The sequence below is a fragment of the Vombatus ursinus genome, unplaced genomic scaffold (assembly GCF_900497805.2).
Source record: "Vombatus ursinus unplaced genomic scaffold, bare-nosed wombat genome assembly UNPS02001419.1, whole genome shotgun sequence".
NCBI classification, from domain to species: Eukaryota; Metazoa; Chordata; class Mammalia; order Diprotodontia; family Vombatidae; genus Vombatus; species Vombatus ursinus.
Genome location: NW_020941197.1, coordinates 2,869,939 through 2,896,652, shown reverse-complemented (window position 1 = coordinate 2,896,652; position 26,714 = coordinate 2,869,939). Strand labels below are relative to the sequence as shown.

The 26,714-nt window shown below is 34.6% G+C and overlaps 1 protein-coding gene across 4 annotated transcripts in view; it reads left to right on the top strand.

Annotated features, from left to right (window-relative positions):
* Positions 1–26,714, top strand: part of CNKSR2 (connector enhancer of kinase suppressor of Ras 2) — a 334,822-nt gene that overhangs the window by 106,295 nt on the left and 201,813 nt on the right. The gene's annotated exons all lie outside the window — the stretch shown is intronic.

Genomic DNA, 26,714 nt, shown 5'->3' with positions numbered 1-26,714 from the left:
TAGATAGATAGATAGATAGATAGATAGATAGATAGATAGATAGATAGCAAACCCTGTGATCTTATTGAGTTGGCTACTCCTCAAATCAGTGCAGATCCTAATCTGTACATGTTTTATTGTCCTATTCCATTTTTGTCCACACTTTCTAGAGATCTGCCAGTGAATACACAGCAAATCTTTTTAAGATCTTCCTTTATATAAGACTTCTTAACTTTTTTGGGTCTTGGACTCAAAGACTTGTAGTCTGGTAAAATCTATAAACCCTATTTCAGAATAATGTTTTTAAATGCATACAATAAAATGCATAGGATTACACAGGAAACCAATTCTATTGAAATATAGATATCAAAATATTTTTTGAAAAAAAAATAAGTTCTTGGACTTCTGTTTAGGAACCCCTACTCTTGTTTGTTTGTTTGTTTTCCTTTTTGAGGGCCCTCATAGAGCAGTTGGGCTGTTTCCCAGTGTTTTTTCTCTTTTCTGCTATGTGACCAACTCATCTCCTTTTCCAGTTCTACATTTGTTCAATGTAGAAGGCACAAAAAGTCAGTCACTGTCTTAATTCCTCAGAGACTGGGATATGCTGAAATTTGCAATAAATAAGTAGCACCAAGAGATCATCTGTGTTGAAAATATGAGTCTTTGCACTATGGAGCAGCTTAGTATTATTAAAAACAATTTCCCAAATGCAAACCCTCTGGCTTTCTTACCCCTATCAGTTCTAGTGCCAACTCATTTTCCATCTCCTGTACCTTTCCTAAATACATGTCCCATAACACTAACTCCAAACCAACTACATGTCATAATATGGACAGTATTCATTTTTCCATTCATTTATTGTATATATGTAAACACACACAACCACAGATACACAAAAACACATTATAAGTGTGTGCATGTGTATACACACAAACATACTCATGCACACAACAATGAAGGAAAATATTTATTTTTACTCTTTCATTCTTAAAAACTCTAACTTTTCATACAAAATACTCATGGATGTCAGATGAACCAGCAAATGGTGATAAGTTCAAACAATGAACTGGACCAACTGGAGTTCTTTAAGTGACTTCTAACTTTTTTTTTCCTGAAGCTTTACCACAAATGAATTACTTAGCATGACAGTTATACCTAAATAACACATAAACAAATGTATGTGTATAAACAATGAGTGATTTTCTAGTTTTTAAAGTAACTATAAGCCCATTTCTCTCGACACCAGCTGACCTCTTAAGCCCCTTTCCCTCTCATGTTGCTTGCCTCTTTCCGGTTCTAGTTGCGTATGAGCCTTTCCAGTGAAAAGTAGAGAAGGTAAAATATGTGGGGGAGGAGGTTGAAACAAGTGAATCAAATTATTGAGTGATTATTGATGGATTTAATTTATCACATTTAATTAATTACTTCTCTCATTGAAAACAATTTTAGTATGTTATTGTCAAGAACTTTCTCAGCAAAAAAAAATTATTTTTATGTTATATATTTAAAATCCTTCCAGTTCTTTTTGCAAGACTTATAAATTTTTTTTTGGCATCATTGCCTACCAAAACTGCATGTTTTCTGTTTGGTTAACACTATTGGAGCCAAACTTTTTCACTTTTGTGTAACAAAACATATAAGATGCTCCTTAGAACTGTATTGTGGCAAGAGATGTCAGTAGAGCATTTCCATTGAGTCAGGAAGTACTTCAAGTTCCTCATCCACATAATGACATCAGGCAAGACACCATACTCTTAGGAAATGCTTCCATTTTCTTTGAAGGTTATATAAATTATTATTATTAATATATTGAAAGTAGCAGCATGGTATAGTGAAGCATCTCCTTCAGGATGATTTCCCAATAATCTCCATGTTGTTGAAGGGGATTGATTTAGCTCTAAAAATAGGATTAAGGCAGGTAGCAGAAATCTGAGTGAACTTCCTATGTGCCACACATGGAAAGAGATTGTTTTTGACTTTTTAAATGGTCAGATGTACACTCAGTATTTTGATAACAATGTCAGATTGGTAAAAAGCTCAGTTTTAGTCTGTCCATGTTGGTTTTATGTCTATGCTATTATTTTTCAGATACTTATTTTGTTTTTCATTCTGAACTTAACAAATACCAAATAAAATGACCATTCACATGTACACTGAAGAACAGGAGTCACTTGTACATGGAACTGCAGCTTTCTATTACATATAGCTTGCTTTTCTTTTTATAATAAGCTCATCATGAACTTCTAAAGCTGCTCTGCTTGTCTCTGATTCCTTCTGGCTTTCCTTCTATTCTCTTCTCAGTTTTTATTTTTTGGAAACCTATTCACAACCCTTCTCTCATTCCTGCCACCTTCCTCTGGAAAAAAAGGAAAAAAAAAAAAAGAAATATAAAGCAAGACTCTTATTACAAATATGCATAGTTAAGAAAAAAATAAATTTCCCCATCAATGATGTCAAAACATGTTCATCTCATTCTGGATCTTGGGTCCCTAACCCTCACTGTCAGAAGATAGGCAGTACGCTTCAACATTAGTCCTATAGAATTGTGAATGGTTTGGCCATTACACTGATGTGAGTTACTAAGTCTTTCCAAGTTATTTTTCTTTGCATAGTCATTTTTACTGCATAAATCATTCTTCTGGTTCTGCTCACTTGTTCACCAGAAATCTATGAATAGTCTCATACTAGAAAAGCACTTTTCCAGCTTTTTAGTCTCAGGACCACTTTACACTCATAAAAATTATTGAGAATCCTGGTAAGCTTTTGTTTACATGAGTTATATCTATCAATATTTACCACATTAGCAATTAAAACTAATAAATGTTTTAGAATATTGAATTTATTTTAAAATAATAAATAATTTATTTTAAACTATTCCATCTTAAAGTATACATAATTTTTAATAATTAAAATAAATTAAAATAATATAAATGAAAATAGATTTAAATTGTTAATAATTAAAAATTATTTTTGATAATTTTAAATTATTCAATAAAATTCATTCAATTAATTCGTTTAAACTATCAGTCCATTAAAATCCATGAATAACATTAAAAACATATTTTATTAAAAATAACTTTTGCAAAACAAAAATATTAGTGGGAAAAATGGCATTGTTTTATGTGTTTTTGCAAATCTAATGCATGGTTTAATAGAATATAGCTAGATTTTTATATCTGCTATTAGAATCAATCCATTGTTATTTTGGTTGAAGTAGATAAAAAATCCGGCCTTACACAGATATGTAGTTGGAAAGGGGGATATTTTAATAGGCAAATAATGACTTGGTTGAGGCAGCTGGGTGGCTCAGTGGATTGAATCCTGGGCCTAAAGTCAGGAAGGCCTGAGCTCAAATATAGCCTCAGACACTAGCTGTGGAACTCTGGGGAGGTCACTTAATCTCTATATGCCTTAATCCATTGGAGAAGGAAATGAAAAACCACTCCAGTATCTTTACCAAAAATATCCCATGAGGTCCATGGGGTCACAAAGAGTCAGACACAGTTGCATTGACTGAACAACAACAACAACAACAAATGATATAGTATTATTATGAAAATAGTCTTTACCTCAAAGTCCTCCTGAAAAAGTCTCAAGGACTCCCAGGGGTCCACAATCCACATTTTGGGAACTATTGGTCTAGCACGTTTAAAATATTTAAGCATTTTTATTTTAGATTTGGGGGAAATCTTATAGATCATCTAGCCTTTTTTATTTGTCAGATGAAGAAATTTTAGACACATTTTAAAAATAGGACATGGCAATATATTAAAAACCAATATTTACAAGATTCCCAAATTTAGCCCTTTTTTAACTTTCAAGTTTTTTCAAATTCATTTTTTCATTAAGCATACTATATATTTATGTGTATATATGTACATAATAGAATAATTCTGAGTTATTTAAACTTTTCTTTTAAAAAAATAAACTGTTGATAGATTTTTTATTTTCATATCACCTAAATTTTACCATATCTATCCCTGCCCCTTCTCCCAGAAAGCCACAACCACCTTTAAAAAAAAAAGGAAAAAGAGAAAAAAAAATCAGCTGATCCCATAAATTTACCAAATATCTGAAAACATATGCAGTGTTCTACATCCATGGACTTCTTGCCTCTACAAAGAAGTGAATGTGGGTATCTTCTCATCTTTTTTCTTTGGTATTTGAACCTTTCAAAGAATTGTAATCATTAGCCTTTTTCTTGGTAAGCACTACACTTTTGAGAGGTTTATAGTCTCATAGATAATATATAAATATGTGTATATGTAAAAATTTTTAAAAGAAGGTATTGTTAATAAACTTTAGTTGTCAATGCCAATAAAATATTTATATTAACATTCTGTTGAAAGATTTTTAATTTTTAAATTTCTCTTAGATAGTGTGCTTCATATGTTCAAACTTTTAAAATAGGGGACAGTTAGGTGGCGCAGTGCAGAGAGTACTGGCCCTGGATTCAGGAGGCCCTGAATTCAAATCCAGCCTCAGATACATAACACTTACTGGCTGTGTGATTCTGGGCAAGTCACTTAACCCCAATTGACTCACCAAAAACATAAAAAAAAAGTTTTAAAACACTTTCTTAAAAGTTCAATATAATCAAGCCTTGAGACATTGAAGTATTGTAAGTTAAAACCAGTAACTTAAAACCCAGCATTTAAAGAGTGTTTTTAGATAAAAAATTTACCATTGGAAAGTCTTCACTGCTTTTTGTTTTGTAAGTAACATACATAGGTATGTACAGAATTTTATGTGTGCCTATAATGATATAGAAAAAAACCAAGTAATTTAACTCTTAAACTTGAAAAAAAAAATCCTGTTTAATTGTGAATGTATGTACTTGATTCTCATTCTGTTTTTCCCAAACATCTGGAGTTGGATGATATTTCAGACATAAAGTTTGAGTATTTGAACTATTCTGTGGCCATTAAGTAGTTGAGAATGTGTCTTCACGTGGCATCAATAACATCCTCTTCAAAAATCATAGCCATGAGCAGTAAGACACTTTTACCCTCAATAAAACCACTGTATGTACCTAATGTCTGCTCATAACAGAAAGGGAGAGCAAAGCCAATGTATTTTTCTTAAAGAAATGAAACCACTTTCTTTTTTGATGCTAAGTAATGATGTTAGAATAGGAGAACACCAGATGTTACCAGTAGGACTTGGAGAATTAGAATGTAATTTTGAATATTGCACTGAGGAAAAAAAAAGTTCTAAAATAATATGTAGCAAATGTAAACTTATGTCATAGAGAGATTCATGAGAACCCAGTTTGTATCAGATACTGTACCCATTTTACTATTTTGGGCCCCCACCATCTGGAACTAACAAGCAGTTCAGTTTTTGTTTGTTTCCCACAGAGATGGACACCTGCTATTGACAACCGCTCCCTAGAGAACAAAGTACATTATATTCTTGCCCACGAAGGGTTATTTACACTCCCTTCAGGAACTCCTAACAGCTGCACTACTTGGCACAGCATTTTTCTTTAGGAACTCTGAGTAGGACAGCAGCTGGTTTAGGTTTTGCCATGTACATGTTAGGAAATGTTGTTTCATGGAGAGGGAAGATTGTTTTGTAGTCAAACATCAATCAGGCTTTAAGGATATTTGGCCCTAAACTAGAACTGTATGTTTTGGGGGTTTTCCCCCTTTAGCATGTATGTTTTTTAAATGATACATTTTGTTTTGACCCAACAGAGGCACTGTCCAGAAAACATCTAAACCACCTCCCCAACATAGTATGTTCCCTGAAAAAGTTAAAACTACTTAAAATGTGATTTCAGAGCAGATGGTAGGATCAGAGACCTAGAGCTGGAAGAGACCTGAGTATGTAGTCCAATCTCCTCTTTAAAAAAATTAGAGAAAAAAATAAGAAAAAATTAGAGGATAAGTAGCCTACTAAGTGTCACAGATGTATTGAGCATCAGAGATAGGATTTGAGTGATGGTTCTCTGAATCCAGGGCCAGTATTCTTTTCAGTATACCTTGTTGCCGCCCAAGGATACTGAGGTCCAGGGAAATTTAAGGGTTTGTACACGGTTACAGGTCATGGGTAGTAAGCTTTAAAGATAGCCTTTTATCTTCTTTTTTTTCATCATGAACTTGGAAATCATCAAAAAAAAACCCATAAATATTTCCATATACAAAGGTTGGGAAAAGAGGATTTCTTAAGACAACTATAAAATTATTACTTTTAGCTTGTTTTTTTAATATATTTAATGTCAAATTTAATTTGGTAGTACCAATATTGACACTCTCTTCTGTATACTTTTTAAATGTTTCATTGATTCTTTTCTTCTTTTTTTTCCTCATTTTTGCATCCTTATCACTGCTTTCCCACTCTTTCCCCAAATTTCCACTCTCATCTATCCTCAAAAGCTCTCCCTTGTAGCCAATGCTCTTTTTTTTTAATTGTGCCACATCATCTTTCATGAATGCCAGAATGATAATAGATAAAAAGCAGGCCTTGGAGTTAGGAAAACCTGGGTTCAGTTTCTGCTTCTGACCCGTACTAGTTATGTGATTATCAAAGAAATAGAAAACAACAGTTTGAGGGGATTACTAGTGGTTTCTGTTAGATGGAATTTAGAGTTCATGAAGGAGTGGTACTCATCAGATATCTAAGAAAGTTTATGTAAAAAGAGAGAGACAGAGAAAAAGAGAAAGAAGAGAAGAGAGCAAGAAATGTATGATGATCCAGTAAAAGTGACTGATCAGGTCAGACATACAGGAAGACAGCCAAAAGAAAGTGGTGTCCTGAAAACCAAAGTGTTCTAAGAGGCAGAGGTGAGTAAAGAGTGTTAGAAACAGATGGTACAAAAGATGGGAGATGAGAAGTGGAGTGTCAGATATAATAAACAGTCAGGAAGGCATTTTGGCTGAACCACAGAATATGAAAAGGAATGATTTGTGATAAATCTGGAAAAGTAGATTGATCACATTGTGATGGTCTTTAAATGCCAAACTGAGGAGTTTGTAATCTATCTAGAGGTGATAGGTGATCACTGGAATTTACTGAGTAGGAGAATGACATAGTCAGAATCTGCTTTAGGAAAATTGAAAAATCACTGTTGAAGATGGATTAGAGTGAGAAATGAGAGAGAGAGAGAGAGAGAGAGAGAGAGAGAGAGGAGAGAGAGAGAGAGAAGAAAGAAGGAAGAAAGGAAGAGAAGAGAAGACAAGAGAAGACAAGAGAAGAGAAGACAAGAGAAGACAAGAGGTAAAAAGAAAAGTATGAAGTATGTTTGCCTTCACTCAGGACAGAGAGAATTGTTTTGCTTACTCTTCCCTCTTTCAGTCAATTTCAAAGGGTAAGACATGCTGCCTATGATACTATGGTTTCTGAGTCACTTGAATCCATTCCTAAATGATATCTACTACTGCTACTTGTGCTTCATTTCTAAAGCATGCTACACCCCTCATTCCCCATCTTTTTTCCCAGTCTGTAATAAACTATTCAATATCCACTGTCCTCTCTTCTCCCAGTCATTCTTTCCCCCTATACTTCATGAAAATCATTCTGAACAAATTTCCTTTCATCAAACATTTTCACCTAACTCACCTACTGACTCAGTCTCATTGAATTTGCAGAACTCTAGCCCACCCTGTGACAGGGCATTCTGGTCTTGTTTCTGAAGTAGATGTTGGGAATAAACGTTCTGCCGATTAACTGATTGATTTGTTGATTCATCTCTCACTTTCTTTGATATAGTTCAGGATATGAGTCATCCAGGAGAGAAATGACCCATAGTTCCTGCTATTTATATGACATCTTAACTTGCATAACCCTGATTTTTTTTAAAGTCTGGAACAATGATTTCATCAAGATATGGAACTCTCAGTATTGAAAAATCCCTCCACAGATAATTCATCCACTACTTTATTCTTAGAGACTTGCCCATGGCACTGAAAGATTAGGTAATTTACCCCCGGCATGGTTAGTAAATGTCAGAGGCAGAAGTCCATATCTTCCTGACACCAAGTTCAGCCATCATTTCACTGTATTTTACTGCTTCTCATATAACTGATGTCTATAACTAGATATGTTTTAGTCAGCTAGGTGGCTCAGGGGATAAACTGTTAGACCTGAAATGAGGAAGACCTGAGCAGGAATTATCCTTTTCTATTTGCATCCTCAGAATTTATTTAGCACAGTTCTCAGAACATAATGAGTACTTAATAAATGGATTTTTAAAATTGATTCATTCACTCTTATATGAAACTGATCAACATCCCTCTGCATCCATATTGGATTCTTTAGACAATTCTCCCTGGTCTTTTTTGTTAGAAGGTGGACCAAATAATTGCTCATATTCTATTTTCTTGAGGTAGAAAAATACCCCTCTTTGGGAAGCATTCTGATTACACCATTTTCTCAGAAGCTTTATATTGGCTTTTTGTTATCTCTTGTATCAAATTACTTAATTTAAAACAGAATTTAATGCTTTCTAATAGTGTTTTTTTTTGGGGGGGGGGTTACCTGCTCAGTTTCTTAGCCCTGGCTCCCTGGGCCTGGTTGTTGAGCATTTACTGTATGTGGCTTGGACTCAGACTCACTTGGCTTCTTCCCAGCCATTTTTATGTCATGCCACATTCCTAACTTCCTCCTTCCTAACCTAGATTTCTACTTTAGTTCTGTAAACAGTAATCAGATCAATACTATCAAAATAATCCTCCTTGCACTGCTCTTCTATATGTATTATCACTCTGTATTAGAACATAAACACCTTGAGGGTGCAAGTTATGTTATTGCTTCTACTTGTACAGTGCCTCGAACATGGCCAGTGCTTCATAAATGCTTAATAAACCATGATCTTTTCCCTAACCAAGAAAACTGGAACTTGCTGCTTGCACATGTGTAAGAAAAAAGTATATGGTGAGCTGTGAGATAAATGAAAAGCTGAGAGTCACCCAGGGAATAGCTACTGAGGATTGGAGGCAGGAAATGGTTGCTAGTTACTCTCCCAAAAATGGCTTTTTTTTGTTAGTGTTTATTAATTAAAAATATTTTCAGAACTAGCAGTACAAAAAGCATTTCAAGATATATACATATATTACATATATATCACATATTTTGTCTTATATTTTTTTCTTCTGATATGAATTTTCTAATAAAAGTCTTATGATTATATAAATGTTATGATTTGAGAATATAAATTATAGCCCTGATAATTTTATGCTTAAGCTATGTGGCTTACCAAAAAAAAAGGAATAAACAATCTTTAAACTAAATCCCATTTATGTATTCTGAGTTAATTAGCCTTTTATTATTAAAAGTGAAGATATTCTCACTAAAATTAATGCATACTTTTTAATTGAGAACACTTACTCCCAATTATTTTTTTTGTATTTGAGTCATTTCTGAATGACCACCAAGATGATCAGGTTTTGAGTGTAAGACTGTATTTTAACTATCTAACAGCCAACATAGCATAGGCAATAGAATATCACCACCAGAAAGTTAGCCCTAAAATAATTATTCTTCTGCCCACATGCAAGTATCTTTTAAAGTGTGGATGGCTTGTAAAGAGATATCCATGAAAAAAAATTCTTAAGCTGATGAAAGCATAGATTCTTAAAGGCAATGATGATTCTTACAAGACAGTCTTGTCTTCTTACAAGACACATTTGTAAAGAACTATATATTATAGTTTGCTTTAGAAACCCTTGCTTACCACTCTTGAAAGGTGAAAAGGGTCAATATTTTCATTTTACTGACAAAGAAATGGAGTCAGTGGGAGCTTGATTCTTAAGGGTTCTTCATCTTTCTGTCTGTGGCAGAGGGAACAGAATATTGGAAGAGAGTTCTATGCAGATAAGCGCTTCTCCCTGTTGTCTTCTAATTCAATTCCATTAAACTCAACAAATACCCATTAAGAGCTTCCTATATCTGAGGAACCATGCAACAAAAATTAGTTCAAATTCCTTGTATTCATGGCCAATCAAAATCTGATTCTCATCCTCCTTCCCAGCTTAATCAAAGCATGTTTCATTTCATTTAATCTGCTTTCCAGCCAAACTAGACCATCCATCACCCCCTAAACTTAGGATCATAGAACACTAAACTTGGAAAGAGGTTGAATGATTATCTTATCCAGCTGTCTCCTGAATAGATGAGTCTCTCCCCCTGCCACCCTATAAGTGCTCTTTCAGCCTCTACTTGAACTCTTAAATTGATGGGGAATTTCTGAGGCTATTATTCTATTTTCAGTTATCTTACAATTAGTTAGGAACTTGGTTCTTATAATGAGCTGAAATCTATTTCCATGTGGCATCTTTTCTTTGTTCCTGGCTTTTACTTCTGGAGACAAGAAGTCTAAATAATCTTCTGCACAATAGTCCTTACTCACCTATTCTTGACTTCCATGCTTTTATCCATGCCATTCTCTAGAATTGAAATGTCCCCCATATCCCTGTAGCCTCTTTTAAAATACTAGTCATTTCTGAAGACCCAGCTAAGATGTTATTATATATATATATGAAACTACCCTCTACCTCCCAGCCAGAAGTTATCTCTCCCTCCACTAAATTTTCCATAGACTTTGCATGTCACTCATGCACTTCCCATTTTCAATTTTTATTGTAGTTATTTGTATCTATACTACACAGGTCTTATCACCACAAAAACTTGTAAGCTCCTTGAGGGCAGGAGTTGTTTTTTCTTTATCTTAGTACCTTCTCGGTAACTAACACAATGTCTAGCCCTTCCACAATAAACTTATTTTCCCAATAAACTTGTTGAATTGAATTAAATTGAACTAAATTACTGACAAGAATATACTTACATTGTCTTGTGAATCAATTTTTTCAAGCTAATTAAGGAAAAGGTTGGTATTTAAAATTATTTAGCATATAGATTGAGTCAAGAAGTCTTCATGAGAACCAAAACATTATAGATTATATTGAATTTTCAATGCTATTGGAAAGATACCACACAAATGAATACCAGATTAGTCAAACTGTGTCATTTAATAGCCTAATTGAGCTATCAGATAACTTATACACAGCACCCACTGCCGTCACTGGGAATTGTATGGGAATGTCTGAGGGCAAAAATTTTGCTTAAGTTGCCAGTAAATGAGGCCAATTTATATAAGCAAGGTGTAGATTTCTTTTTTTAAAACAATCTAGGGCATGCATTCATTACCAGGCTTTCAAGAAATCTCATCTGAACATTTATGGTGATGGTAATGCTTCAAAATCTGTTCTGTTTCAAATTATGTTTCACTCAGATTTAATTACTTTTATTCCCTTTGCAACAAGGTAAGGTGGTCAATATCTAAAAATACACCATCATGAATGGCTTTTCTTTTCCTTTGCAAATAGTGGGTGGCAGCATAAGACAGCTGAAAGGGTCATAAGACACCTTAAGGAGAATTTCTCAGGACCAAATGTCAAAATGTTGGTTTCAGTTTTGATGTAAGTGAATAGTATTTGTAGGTTCTTCAGAAAAAATTGCAATACTTCTCCTAATGTTCACCCATACAACCCCCAAAAAAGTCCTTTAGGAGACATTTCAATTATGAATTAAGTAAAAGAAATCTCAACCAAGAGATTCTTTCTCAAAAACTAAAGTCTCATTTAAAGCACTGTCAGCAGGGAAAGCAGAGAGATTTATACCCACACATTTCTTGTCAGTGTTGAAATAATCGTCCTGATGATTTCCCTAAGAGTGTATCAGCTCATCCTCAAATTATTCTCTCTAAGCTGTTTTTTTTATGCTTTCCATCTTAAATGCAAAAAAGGAGGCTCAAACTGTGACCAGATAACAAATGAGTACAAAACAGTGCATGCTTACAGAAAGAGAATTTGAGAAATATGGAGAGGGCCTGAACAGAGGGAAGACAGAAGGAGGCAGAGAGAAACTTGCTCTGAAATAATGGCCTCATCAAGATGATTTCTCTTTGCACTCAATTAGTTCTGAATTGGTTTTCTTCAGTAGAATTACCTTCCAAAGATGGAATAACCCAGCAAAACCTATAACAAATCTGTGAGACTTCTGACACCTCATGAAAAGATTAAATGAAGTTTTGAATTATCAAGTTATTCTCTGCAATAGAAATTATTTCTCCAAACCCAACTAAAATAGTACTCTCCAAATTGTACTCATACTAAACTTCGTCCTTCTATTTCTGCACACCCCAAAACACTTTTCTGATTGCAATTATTGGTAGTCAGAACAAAGTCTGCAACACTAACTTTTTTATAGCCAGCTGGAAGTTGTTCCCAAAGTCTTTAAATATCTTCATATTAGTTGTTTTTGCAAAAAATACATTAGATTGCTTTTAAGAAGGAAGATAATTTTGGCAAAATACTTATTCCTCAGCAAGCACAGATAAAATTCGATTCAACAAGGATTTACAAAGTGCCTACCATAGTGTGCAAGATATTGTTGTAGGCCCTCGGTATCAGACAGAAAAGAAACAGGGCTTGGCCTTCAAGAAGCTGATACTCTACTGGAATACAAACTGCTCTTCTTTTCATTTCTACCTATGAGCCTTTCACGAAATAGCAATGAATTAAAAGCACTTTGTTGAAAATCAACTTTGTCCTCAGAGATATGCTAGCTGCTCCATGAGTAGAGAAGGAAGAATAAAGCCCAGTCCCTACCTCGCCCTCATAACTTTGTAATGCAGACTATAAACCCTGTATACAGTTTTTCCAGTAGACTTAGATTTAGCACTTGCTTGAGTTTTACATATTCTTTTTAAAATTATATTTCTTTTTCCTACCAATACCTCCCTCCCAATTGAAAGAAACACAAAACCCCTGAAATATAAATTTATATTCAAGCAAAACAAATTCTTGAATTGGCCATATCTAAATATATGTGTGTACATGTATGTATATGCATATATATGTATGTATGTATGTATGTATATGTGTATATATGCATGTAAAGATCAGTGTATACTGAAACATATATGTGTGTTTTATCTATATATATATTGAATTTGGGTATGTGTATGTATATATATACATGTATATGTGTATATGTTTCAGTCTGCACTCTGAGTCCTTTACCTCTCTATCAAGAAGTGGGTACCATGTTTCATCATGAATCCTCTAGAATCACTGAACTGATTAAAGTTCTAAAGTCTTTCTAAGTTGATGGTCATTACAATATTGTTGCCATTATGTACATTGTTTTCCTGGTTCTCTCTTTATCCTGCATCAGTTTGCCCAAGTATTCCCTTCCTAATTTCTTGTAACATAATAGCATTCTGTCAAATTTATATATCATAACTTATTCAACCATTCTATTGATGGGCAACCCTTCTGTTTCCAATTCTTTGCCACTTCTAAAGGTGCTGCAATGAATGTTTGTACATCCTTAGAGTTTGTTTTATTTAGGACTAATAATTCCATTAATCTACAACACTGCTTATCATCCTCTCTTTCTTCTCCCCTTTTCCTCATTTCTCTATTCACTAAAATGAATCTGTGTACCTAACTTTGTGTGTGCTTGTGTTGTGTAGATTTCCCTCCTTTGACCAATCCTGATGAGAGCAAGGTTCAAGACTTACTTATTCCCTCCATCCCTTCACACCTTGAATACGTTAGGTAATATTCCCCATTCTTCTCCCATTCTCCCTGCCCAGTTTATTCCTTTTCCCCTAATTTTTATTCCTCTTTTAAGATCATCAAAATATAGCAGAACCACTCCCAAATCCTCCATCTAATTAGACTCTCTCTATGATAATAGGTTCTGAGGGGATAAATGTAGCATCCACTTATATTAGAATATAAACAGTTTGTCCCTGTTTAGTCCTTTATGAAGATTCACTCATGTTTACCTTCTTTATGTCTTTTTTGACTCATGTTTGCACTTCAAACATAAAGTTTCTATGCAGTTTTTGTCTTTCATCAGGAATTCTTGGAAGTCTATTTTTTTAAAGTTCTATTTTTCCTCTGTAGGATTATATCCAATTGGGGGAGGGTGGTAAGTTATTTTTGGTTGTAAGCCTATATTTTTGCTTTCAGGAATATTTATTATATTATATTATGTTATGTTATGTTATGTTATATTACATTATGTTATATTATGTTATATTGTTATATTATGTTCTATTATATTATATCACATCATATATCATATTATATTTTATTATACTATATTGTATTATATTCTTGCTCCTTCTTTATAATTATGGATGCTAAAAAAAAAAGCGTGATCCTGACCATGACTACTCTTTGAAGAATTTGTGAACTCATTCTTCCTGGCCGCTTAAAGTATTTTTTTCTTTGACCTGAAAACTCTGGATTTGGGCAATAATGTTCCTGGGAGATTTCATTTTCAGATTTCTTTCAGGAGGTAACCGAGAGATTCTGCTTCCACTTTGCCCTGTGGTTCTGAGACATCTGGGGATTTTTCTTTTATGGTTTCTTGAAATATAATGTCTAAGCCCTTTTTTTGATGGACAGGTAGTCCAGTGATTCTTAAGTTAACTCCCTTCAATCTGTTTTCTAGGTCTTTTGTTTTTGCTTTGAGAAACCTCACATTTTTTTTAAGTCTTATGACTTTGTTGTATTATTTTTTGTTGTCCCACGGAGTCATTGTTTCTCTTTATTCCATTCCAATTTTCAGAAATGTTTTTTTTTTGTGAAAAGTTTTGTACCTCTAATGTCATGTTCTTAATTCTCTTTCCAAAATTCTTCCATAACTCCTATTGCTTTTCCATTTTTCCTCTAACCCTCTCATTTCATTTATATTTTTTAAAAATTAGCTGTTTTAAATTCTTCCTCCATTTTGTCAACAATTCTACCTGAACTTGTGCCTTAGCTATGTTTTTCTTTGACTTTGTAGATGTTTTGGAATCATTCTCTTCTGGGTTTGTCTTAAGCCTCTTTATAGTGAGATTATTTGTAGGTGTATGTTCATTTTTCCAGTCTACTTCCTGAATTCAGACTTTGTGTTAAGGCCAAGCTCTATGTACTTCCAGAGGGAGTGCAAAGCCTGGGTCCTGCTGATGCTTTGTTGAGGTATTGAATGTTAAATTATTCCAGAATCTCAGAGCCTGCTCAGACTGGGGAACTGTAAGCTATCCTTGCCCCTGAAGTTGTCTGATCCAAGGCAAAATCTGATTTCTGCTCACCTGGTCTGCTTCTTCAAGTCCCTAGCCTTGGTACAGGCCTGAGTTGCATGCCTCATTTGGAATTCCAGTAGATTGGTACTAATCTCTGTTACTATCAGCCAATCAGAAATCTCTATTAGTACAGAATGAAGAATCTTAGGCTCCCCATTGGTCTGGGATTCCTTCCTGATTATTCCACTGCAGAGTTCAGACTGCTCTGGAAGCTAGAGTACAGATTCCCATCCGCCCCCCCCCCCAAACACACACATATCCAGCTTCCCATCCTGGAAGCAGTTCCTAGACTTACTTCTTGCTCCTTTTTCAGTAAACATCCTAGAACCTGAGACTGCTCTTCACCCTTGAAGCTATCTCCTAGGTACAGATTCCTTCCTCATTCAGCCCTAAATCTATGGCCTGGAACTGGGTAGTGAGCAAGAGAGCTGCCATTTTGTGCTTATATCTGGGCCTTACAAAAATTGAGGCCACTCCATGATGGATTTGGGACATCTCCATGCCATGATGCATAGCTGCTCAGTCTTCTAGAATGTTTCACACAGCTATTCCCAGCTAGATAGACCTTATCCCAAGTGTCCACTGATCTCTCTGTCTTCCTATACTGACTTGGGCTAGAAAAAAAAAAAGATTCACTCTGACTTTTTTTTAACCAAGATTTTATCTGGTATGCTTTGTAGATCTGTTTGGAGGAGTTGGGGTAGGGGACGTGGGAGCTCAACTGTACTTCTTGCTACTCAACCATTTTGGCTCCATCTGATGATAGTCCCCTTTTTTGACATTTTATCTTTTATATTTTTCCAATTATGTATAAAAACAATTTTAATATTTTTTAAAATGTTGAGTTCCAAATTCTCTCCCTCCCTACCCCTCCCCATTGAGAAAGCAAGTAATTTGATGTAGGTTATACATGGGCAGTCATGTAAAACATATTTCCATGTTAGTCATGTTAAGGAAAATGCAAACAACAAAAAAAACAAGAAAAAGGTTTTTTTTTAAAGATACTTTGATCTGTATTCATACTCCATCAGTTCTTTCTCTGGGGGTGGGTAGCATTTTTCCTTGCTTCTTCAGAACTGCCTTAGATCATTGTATAGCTGAGAATAACTAAGTCATTCAGAGTTGACCTTTGTAAAATATTGCTGTTACTGTATATAATATTCTCCTGGTTCTACTCACTCCATTTTGCATCAGTTCATGTGAATCTTTCAAGATTTTTCTGAAAGCATCTGCTCATAATTCTGAGCGATGGTCTTAATATGCTATTCTGAAAGAGCTTTTTGTTTCCTCTATCTTATATACTTTATACATCTCCCTCTTAGTAGCTATCTCCCCCTTTAGAATGTAAGCTTCTTGAGGGTTAGGACTGTCTTGTTTGTTTGTACTTACATTCCCAGCACTTAGCATAGTACTTCAAATATAGGAAGCACCTAGTAAGTCAGGCAGCTAGATAGTGCAATGGGATGGAGTTCTGGGCCTGAAGTCAGGAAGACCAAAGTTCAAATCCAGCCTCAGATACTTATTAGCTGTGTGACCCTTGGCAATTCACTTAACCCTGTTTGACTCAGTTTTCTCATATGTAAACTGAGCTGGAGAAGGAAATGGAAAAACACTCCAGCATCTTTACCAAGAAAACTCCAAAAGTAGTCATGAAGAATTGGACACAAATAAACAACAATACTGGAAATATTGACATTATATCTGTGCCCTTTCCAGACCATTTTCTTATGGATTGGTATTGCAGGTTTCATGGGGCATTAACATTATACTCTGTGTTACTTTAAACTTTTGGTGGTGACTCCACTTGGGAACATTTAAGTTCATAAAGAATACTTCTAAAAAGAGGCCCTCACTGAGTAAAACCTGGAGGAGATTTGGTGATAAGAAGTTCCTTTTTCAATATAGAGGGAACAACCTGGAGAAGAAATATAATCCAAGACCAGCCCCTCTCCTGAAAACAAGTTTTTTGGGGGGTAAGATTTACAGGAAAGTAAAGTTTAACACTGTGATAATGTCAGTGATAGTGGTCAATAGCTAGGTCTGCACAACTGCTGTTTCCACAGCCCTCTTTGCTCCTTTTTTAGAGACTCACAGTATGAGAAGTCCTGTAGTTAAAGAGCTGCCTTTGTATTGGGATAATAATTGTTATGAGTGAATCTTTTTGTTTTTTTTTTTAATTGGCATACTTTTAGACTATATTCAGTTGGTAGTACCTCATTAGTACCCATTTAAAAGTCAAATTTGAAGGAATTCACAGCCAGCTCACAGCAACTTGTTGAGGTAGATAGTACAGTTCATTATAGCTCCATTTTATGGATTAAAAATTAAGAAGTTAAAGCCGAGTTGCTAGGTATGGATATCACTGTGTGGTAGAAAGAACAATAGATTAGGAGTCAAGCGACCTAGGTTTCTGTTCCAGCTTTGTTATAGCTAGTTGTATGACCTTGACAAGGCCTCTGAATCTCAACTCTGTAAAATAAGGATGTCGGTCTGGGACAGAGTTCAGTAATTGGGTAATTTGAAGAAACCAATAAACCCCTTCTCAGAATAATGATCTTAAATGCAAAAAGTAAAATACATAGGAAAATATGTTGAAATACAGTTATCATTTTTTAAAAATTCATAAATCCCTGCTTTAAAATTCCTGGTAGATAACAATAGCCCCTAGAGGCAGCTAAGTGGTACAATAGATAGAACGCTGAGCCTAGAGCCAGGAAGACCTTAGTTCAAATCCAATTTCAGAAAATTACTGGCTGTTTAACCCTAGGCTAGTCACTTAACCTCTATCCACTTCAATTTCCTCAAGTTGAAATGGGGATAGTAATAACACTGATCTCCCAGGATTTTGTGAGGATCAAATGAGGTAATATTTGTAAAGTGCTTGTTTTTGTTCAGTTATTTTTCAGTCTTGTCCTTCATGACCCCATTTGGGGTTTTCTTGTCAAAGATTCTGAAGTGTTTTGCTATTTCCTTCTGCAGTTCATTTTACAGGTGAGGAACTGAGGCAAACAAGATTAAGTGACTTGCCCAGGGCCACACAGCTAGTCTGTTGTCTGAGGCCAGATTTGAACTCAGATCCTCCTGACTCCAGGGCCAGTGCTCTATCCGCTGCAACACCTAGCTGCCCACTGTTCTTAACATATTGCCTAACAGATAACAGGAACTTAATAAATAATTTTTTGCTTCCTTCCACTTTAAGATTCAGAAAATGCTTTAAATATATTGACTCTTTTGATTATAGCAACCCTATACAATTGAGGAAAGAATTATCCCCACTTTATAGATGATGAAACTTAGCTCAGAAAGTATAAATGACTTGCCAAGGGTTACCCATCAAGTATGTAAGAGGGAGGGGGCCTTTAAACCTAAGTTTCCCTGACTCAAAGTCCAACATTCTCTCTATTGCACAGCACTACCATTCACTTGATCTCAAACGTCCATTTTTACTTTAACAATTTATGAATAAGTATTGATTTATCTTAAGTAGAATGCTAGATGATGTCAAAGTCAAAAGCCCCAGTGTACACACTGCCAGCAATGATATTCACATAGAGTCCTTCCCCAATACAAATATTTATTTAAGCTCTCAGAATGTTAAAAAATGGTTCCCATCTGCCTGTAGCTGTGACCTTGCTTGCTCTAGATCATCACCCATGTTAAAGTCTATATAATCACAGGAGCAGCTAGATGGCACGGGGTCTAAAGTCAGGAAGACTCATCTTCCTGAGTTCAAATCCAGCCCCAGACACTGTGCGACCCTGCACAAGTCACTTAACTCTGTTTGCCTCAGTTCCTCATCTGTAAAATGAGCTGGAGAAGGAAATGGCAAGCCATTCCATTGTCTTTGCCAAGAAAATTCCCAAATGGGGTCACAAAGATTTGGACACAACTGAAATGACCAAACAACAGCAGTAATCATTTTCTTAGTCAAAAAGCATGGTAACATCTGGCTAATGAGCCAACTCTGTCGACTTTTGAGGCACAACTTGCTATAAGGTTTGTTCATTGTCCATATAATAATCATGGTAAAGTTTGTTCATTTCTCTTTTTATTTGATCCATATAATATCTCTGACATGGAAATAATAGGTTCTATTCTGCCATTTTAGAAGTAAGGAACCTAAGGCTCAGAACAAAAAAAAACAAAAAACAAAAAACAAACCTGCCCATGATCACGAAACTAGTAAGTGTCCAAAGTGGATGTTGGGCCCAGGTCAATCTTGTCTCAAAGTTTAGTTTTCTTTAGGCTATACCATGATGCATCTGACTTGTGCCTTTTAAAAAGTGTGGTTTTCTTCACGCTCAGTAAATACTTTATTGGGCCCAATGTATTTTATAGTATACCAGGGTTTTGATACTGAGGTGAGGTTTTTTTATTTCATTTTGGCTTATTTTTATATTCCTTTCCTTGGATGGATACCAAGGAAAACATCTTGGTGCAATGGAAAGATCACAGGCTTCAGAGTCAGAAAATCTATGTTCAGATCTCACCTGTGACACTTACTATCTCTGTGACTGTAAACTTGGATAACTCACTGAGTCTGTTTCTTCACCTCTAAAATGGGAGATAAGATGACCTCTAATGTCCCTCCTAGATCTATGAGCACATAAACTCCAAATAGTTTCCTAACATTTTGTTTCTCAGTTTCCACATCTGTAAAATGAGCATAATGGTGCCTATTCCAACTAAGTTATTCTGCAGAGTTATTCTGATTCTCAAAGGGAAAATTGTTAAAATATTTTGACAAGGAATATGAACATGCAAGGCCATTATGGATATGGACAAAGGGATTCTGGAAATTACAGATAGAATGCTAATGAGAAGATAGAGGCAAACTATGGTCCATGGAGTCATGAAGAGTCAGACATGAATGAAAAACTGAACAACAACAGGTGCCTTACTGAAGTAAATAGAGCTTTTGCTTAAGAGGAAAATGTGGTAAAAGAAATACAGCTAGAGTCCCAACATTGACTATCTTAATAAATGTGCCTAAATCACTGTTTCACATTCTTTAACTGACTGTATTTCTGGTGCCATGGAGCTGGTTTTACTAAAACCTCAAGAGGATTTTAGGAGGATTTCTGAGGTAATTTATCTTTTTTTAAAGACATCTTTGTAAAAACAAATTTATTTGGTATCCACATTCATAAGAAGGACACCAGCTCCCTAATGAAGTGTTTACCTGAGAGCCAGTGCAGTGTTACAGAAGCCAAAAGGATCAAATATTAATTCTGGATTTCCTAATGCTAAAAATACTGATTTGCTACAATCTACATCTGCATTAATTTCACTATAGTTTCTCCACCAGAGGTTTTTTTTTTTCACTATAATCACAAAATGTGACCCTCCTGACAAGTGTGTTGGACTTATAGACAAGAGAGATCTGGATTCTTATTATAACCATGTGCTGGATGACCATAGGCAAGACATATAAAAAATGGAGATAGTAATATCTGTAGCATCTACATGTACTTCTTAGTACCCACTTTGTAAACCTTAAACTATTATATAAATGTCAGGGACCCTCATTGTTATTAATAATATTTTATTGTAAATAGTAATCAGGCTTGTTAGCACAAAGCTAGCATTCACAAAGTGAGTTAATAAAGGGGGAATCTCTAAAAGGGTTCTTAACCTTCAGGTGTGTCATAAATTGCTCTGGCAGTCTGGTGAAGCTATGGATTATCCCCTCCCCCTTCACAAGATGATGTTTTTAAATATATAATATAAAATATTTAGGACAACAAAGGAAAATAATCATATTGAAATCCAGTTACCAGAATATTGAAGAAGGAGAAAATGGTCATGGATTGAAGGTTAAGGACCACTGTGCTAGATTTTTTTTTGTTAATATCAATGCTTTTTCTATTTCTGTCTAACTCTAGAAAGAAGTTATTAGTGAGTATTTTTTGTGTCATGAATCACTTTGACAGTCTAGTGAAGTTTACAGACCCCTCCTTAAAGCAATGTTTTAAAACGTATAAAATAAGATACATAGAATTCTAAAGGAAGGCAATTACATTGAAAGATAGTTATCAATTAAAAAAACAGTTTGTAAACCCAAAATTAAGAACTTGCTTTAGAATAATGGTTGTGCCATTGTGATGAAGAATGTCTGTATCTTAAGTCTTTTTAATTCAAATAAATATACAAATTCATTCACTCTCATATTTAGAGTTCCTCAATGAGGTTGTCTCTATTTCAGAGACCTTCCTGAATTGTATGGGTTTCATTCAAAGACTAGAGCCCTAAAACTTCAGTTCATGGCTCCCAACTTATAATTCTTGTGTTTTATAGGGAGGTTCAATATCACTATGATATGATTTTGATTAAAGCATTGGTTTCTAAAGAATCTAAATTAAAGGGAACTAACTAAATAGAAATTAATTAGTAAGAAACACAATTGTCTTTCTTAGCACTATCAATGTGTATATTTAATAATAAGATTCTTATAATGCACGGTATTATATCTAGTTTGTCCCAGTTTTGGTCCTAAATACCCCAGTTTCATCCCAAGTCCAATTTTGGATTACCTGGAATGCCTAAAATTCAAGGAAGATTTGAAAACAAACCATAGATATAAAACAAAGAAGCATTTAAAACTCTGGCAGTACACCCTTAAGGCAGTGAATATAAAATTGAAATTTTTATTAGTTATGGTTCACCAGAAATTAATATATTATCAAGCATAGATTTAGAGCTGGAAGGAACCTTAGAAATCATCTAGTTGTACCCCTCCTTTACATTTTACATATGTCAGAACTGAGACCCAGAGAAACTAATAATTTGCCTAAGATCAGACAGTTGAACAGAGATGGTTTCCAAACATAGATACTCTGACTGCAAATCCAATATTCTTTCCATGCCTTGCCCTTGCATGAAAAAACAAGACTGATGACCATTTTCAGCATCTTTAATAATCTACAGCTCATTGTCAGTATGTAGGGGTAAAATGAATGCAGTTTCACAGAATTGGGGTTCAGAGTCAGGTCCTATATAATATTGTCTTTGAACAGTCATGAACAAAAACAGGATTTGGACAAAATTCAATATAGTTAAATAAAGACAGGAGGAAGAACATGGACTGACAACTACTGAGGCTGATGTCCAATGTTGTAACTGAAACTAGTATAATTAGGCAAGGCTAAATTGGATAATAAACACGACATCCAAGGTCAAAACCAATAGAGGAAGAATTATTCAAATTAACAAACAGTAGAGATTTTTCAGCGTGAATAGTCAGTATCAGAGCAAGGGCTAAGAGATAAAGAGTCACCAATCTTCAGAATACAAAACTGTAAATTAAAATGAAGGTCCAACCGAATAAGAAGATGTTAAGGTGATATTAGCTCACAGGAAATTTTGGCCTTCTGCCTTCTTTTGAAGCCAGAATTAACTCAATTCAGTTTCATGGGTAATAATACAGAGAGCAAGTATCATCATATAAGACCAAACAATAAGCTTAGGAAGTCCAGTCAAAGGTCCAGTTGTGTAGGTCCTGTAGACACTAATACAAGAAGAACAAGAAAAATTTGAAGAGATGGTATTGAATTGAAGGGTCAAATGTGGGCTGTGTCATATTGGTGAATCCAAAGGAAAAATATCTGCGGAATGAAAATCTGCCCAAGCATAGGAAGAAACTAGCCAAACTTGATATTAGACCACAAATAAAGTATGAATTTTGGTGTGGTGCTATGAAAAAAAAAGCCACTGAGTTCTTGGGATAAGACATTAAGTATGTAGGAAGCATGACACTAATCTTTCTACTAGACACTGCATAACATAGACCTTTGTTTGAGTTTGAATGCCAATTTTGGGGGCTTTGAACCATAGGGAAAATGCAAGAAACCTGAGGATGCCAAAGAGACCAACTAAGCAGTGCAATGTATAAGAAAAGACACTAAGAAGCTCAAATGTTCTAGTTGTAAGGGGCCTTAGAGATCATTGTAGCATGAGATTTAGGCCTAAAAGTTTCTTTAGTTATCAAGAACAACCTTCTCATTTTGCAAATGAAGAAATTGAGGCTCAAATAAGTAAATGTCAAGTCCAGTCTTTATTAAAGGAATTGGCCTGATAGACACAAGTAGGGTAAGCATAGAATGAAACAAACTGGTGACTTAAAAGGGGAAAAAAACATTGCTGAAATAGAGTAAAGAGATTGAGAAATAACAACTCTACTTCTATTTAATCAAAATAAAATGATAACATCTCATGTATATAACTCTTTAAGGTTTGCAGAGTACTTTATATAACTTATCATAATTAGTCTTCACAAGAACCTTATGAAGTAGACACTGTTGTTGTCCCCATTTTATAGTTGAAGAAACAGAGATTAAGTGACTTGTCCAGGGTCACACAGTTTATGAGCATCTGAGACAGAATTTGAATCCAGATCTTCCTGATGCTAAGTCCAGACCGACATCAACTCACTTTGCCACAAAAGCGGCAATGAACCTCAACTGCAGGAAGAAAGATTTTAAAAATAGCAGTTGAAAAATAACAATGACAGCTTGCTGACTCTGAAAGTAGAGACCAAAGGAATTATTTTCCTGAATGCATATTTTTGAAAGGAGAAACAGGTGAGAGAAATAGGAGAAATAGATGGTCTGGGTTAACTACTATGAAGGCAACAGGTCAAAGTAAATGGCCCATAAGTATGTTTCTAAAGCTATGATTCTTTTTTGGGTGCTGACTTCAACTTAAAGTAGCATAATTTCCTTTCCAAGTTTTGAATTTATTGGAAGATATACTATTAACTACTGTCTCATTAAATGATGAAATATTTTGCTGAGTTATTAAAATGAGATGGTTGCTTTTGACCAAGAGACTGCATTCTAAATAGAAAGACACACAGGCCCAAGAACTTTCTGGTTAACCTAGAAATTTATTCCTCATTTGCCCTACTGTGTTACTTTTTGCCAGCTATGAGGTCAGTCTTGAGGTTAATTCTTTTTTTAAATTTATTTTATTTAATTTGTGGTTTACTTGGTGGAAAAACAAATAAATAAGTCCTGCATTAACCCTACAGTTGACTGTGTTTACAAGGCAAGCATACTTTCCAATTCACCTTCCTTTCATAGACTTAGAATTTCCATGGTATAAAGAGCAATGGCTCTTTGCTGGCTCTTAAAGACTACGGGTTCAATTCTGGCTCTGCCTCTCTTTGTTTATTTGACCTTGGGGAAGTCAAAGGTCTCTTCCAGTTCTAAATCTATGATCCTATTATTCAGTCCAAGTAGATTTATTAGAAGTCTTTAGAGTAGGAAACTCTGACCATGTGAAAGCTAAGAATCTTCACTCTATATCTGAAATCCAAAGAATTTATCTGTATGAAATCCATATTGTCTCCTCAATTACCAATCATTGTTATATAAGCTATACAGTTAAATTCAGTTATAATTTTGGCCAAAGGAGAAGATTACAGATTATAGAGCAATAAGTAAGTTCTTATGTTCCAAATATCTAGGCTAAGAAAACAGAGATTAATTTTTTCAAAAGCACACATTTAAACTACACTTCAAGAAGCACAGGATATCATAAAAAATCATAGAAGATAAAAATGAACAATTTTGATTATGTAAATTTTTTAAAGATTTGTACAAAACTGAAGCCAATGCAGTTAAAATTGGAAGGGAAACCATTAACTGAGAAAAAAGTTTTGCTGCAAGTTTCTCTAATAAAATCTTATATCTAAGATATATAATGAGCAGATACAAATTTATATGAATAGGGCCGATTTTTCAATAGATAAAGGGTCAAAGGATGTGAATGAGCAGTTTTATAAGGAAGGAATCCAGTCTATCTGCAAGTATATGATAAAAAGTGCTCCAAATCACTAACAATCAGAGAAATGCAAATTAATGCATCTCTGTCATTCTGTATTAACCCTATCGGCTCAACAAATATGACCAAAAATGGAAATGACAACTGTTGAAAGTTCTTTGAAAAAAAGTCACGTTAATGCACTCTTTATGAAACTTTGGATTGCTCCAGCTATTCCAAAAAGCAATTGGGAACTTTACCCCAAAAGTCACAAACTGTGCATAATTTTTGACCCAGAGATACCACCTAAAGGGCTGTACCCTAAAGAAATCAAACAAAGAGAAAAAGGACCCATATTTGCAAAATATTTATGGTAGCTCTTTTTCATTATAGCGACTCTCTCGAAACTAAGGGGATGACCATCAGTTGGAAATGGCTGAACAAATTATGATATATGAATGTAATGGAATATTATTGCAACATAAGAAATGGCAAAAGGGAGCATATCAGAAAAACCTGAGAATACTTGTATGAACTGAAAGCAGAGTGAAGTGAGCAGAAGCTGAAGAACAATATATTCAGTAACAACAACATTATAAAGAAAAACTACTTTGAAAGATTTAAGAACTGTGATCAGTGCAATGATCAGCTATGATTCCAAAGGACTGATGATGAAGCATGTTACCCACCTCCTGAGACAGAGGTGATGGAATCAAGATTCACACATTGCCAATGTGGGAATTTGTCTTTCTTGAATATGTAATAATGTATGTCACAAGGGTTTTTTTTATTGGGATGTGGTTAGGAGAGGGACTGGGCATAGTCTATCCCAAAAGAAAAGAAATAAAAAAGGATGATTGAACTAATTTTTAAATGCACAGAAGATAGCAGAAGGAAGGCCAAAAAGAATCACAGATGAGCAGGAAAACTTTGACAGTTATATGTTGAATTTATTTAATATTTTAAAAGAAAAAAAAATAATGTGCACACAATAGTGACTCACCATGTCATGTATAATCCTCTTTCTACTGTGTTTTATTGTGTTCTATTGTTGTGTTCTATTGTGTGTATATGGAAATGCTTGTTTTGTTTGGTGTTTGTGAATTCAGAATAAAAATAAAATCTAAAAGTATGTAAATATTAGTGTCTAAAATAAGGCAATCTCTATTTCACAAATTATAGCCCCAGAAGTTTTTATTTTCTCTGTAAGGAATGAAAACAAATGTAATCCAAGTTTCCTGTGTAATTGAAAACTAAAAAATCAATACAAAGTACTCAAGGTAGTTAATAGCTCCTTAAGCTTTATGTGTTGGTCTACTTGTTGGTATTTAGTCAGTGAGAAAACCATGGAATTTCAAATTCAGTAGAAGACATGAGGCAGGGAGTTCCTAGTCTTCTCTTAATCACATAGCTGAAAAACTTCAAACTCATATTTCTGTGAAGTATCATTGCAAAGTAATTAAGAGCCTTCATATTTTGGACAAACTGTAGTAGACTCTTGCTTTCAATATTAAGCACAATAAAACAACTTTTCTACATAAGAACATATCTGCCAGTTTAATTGTAAATACTGAGATAGTTCTGTTGAAATTTTCATTTGACTCACTAATGGTGATGCAAATCATTGTTAAAGATGACTAAAATGTAAAGTGGCAATCAGCTGCATGTACCTTCTACCTTGAGACTTCTTAACTTTTTCTTTTGTTTCATGAACTTCTTTGGCAGTCTGATGAAGTCTATGGGCCCCTTTCTCAGAATAATATTTTATTTAATTCATAATTTAAGGAAATTCTAAATTTTAGTTGGAGGTTAATGGAAAATAAAAATGTGTTTATTTTTTTCCCATCCAAGTTCACAGATCCCCTGATATCAACTCTGTTCTACC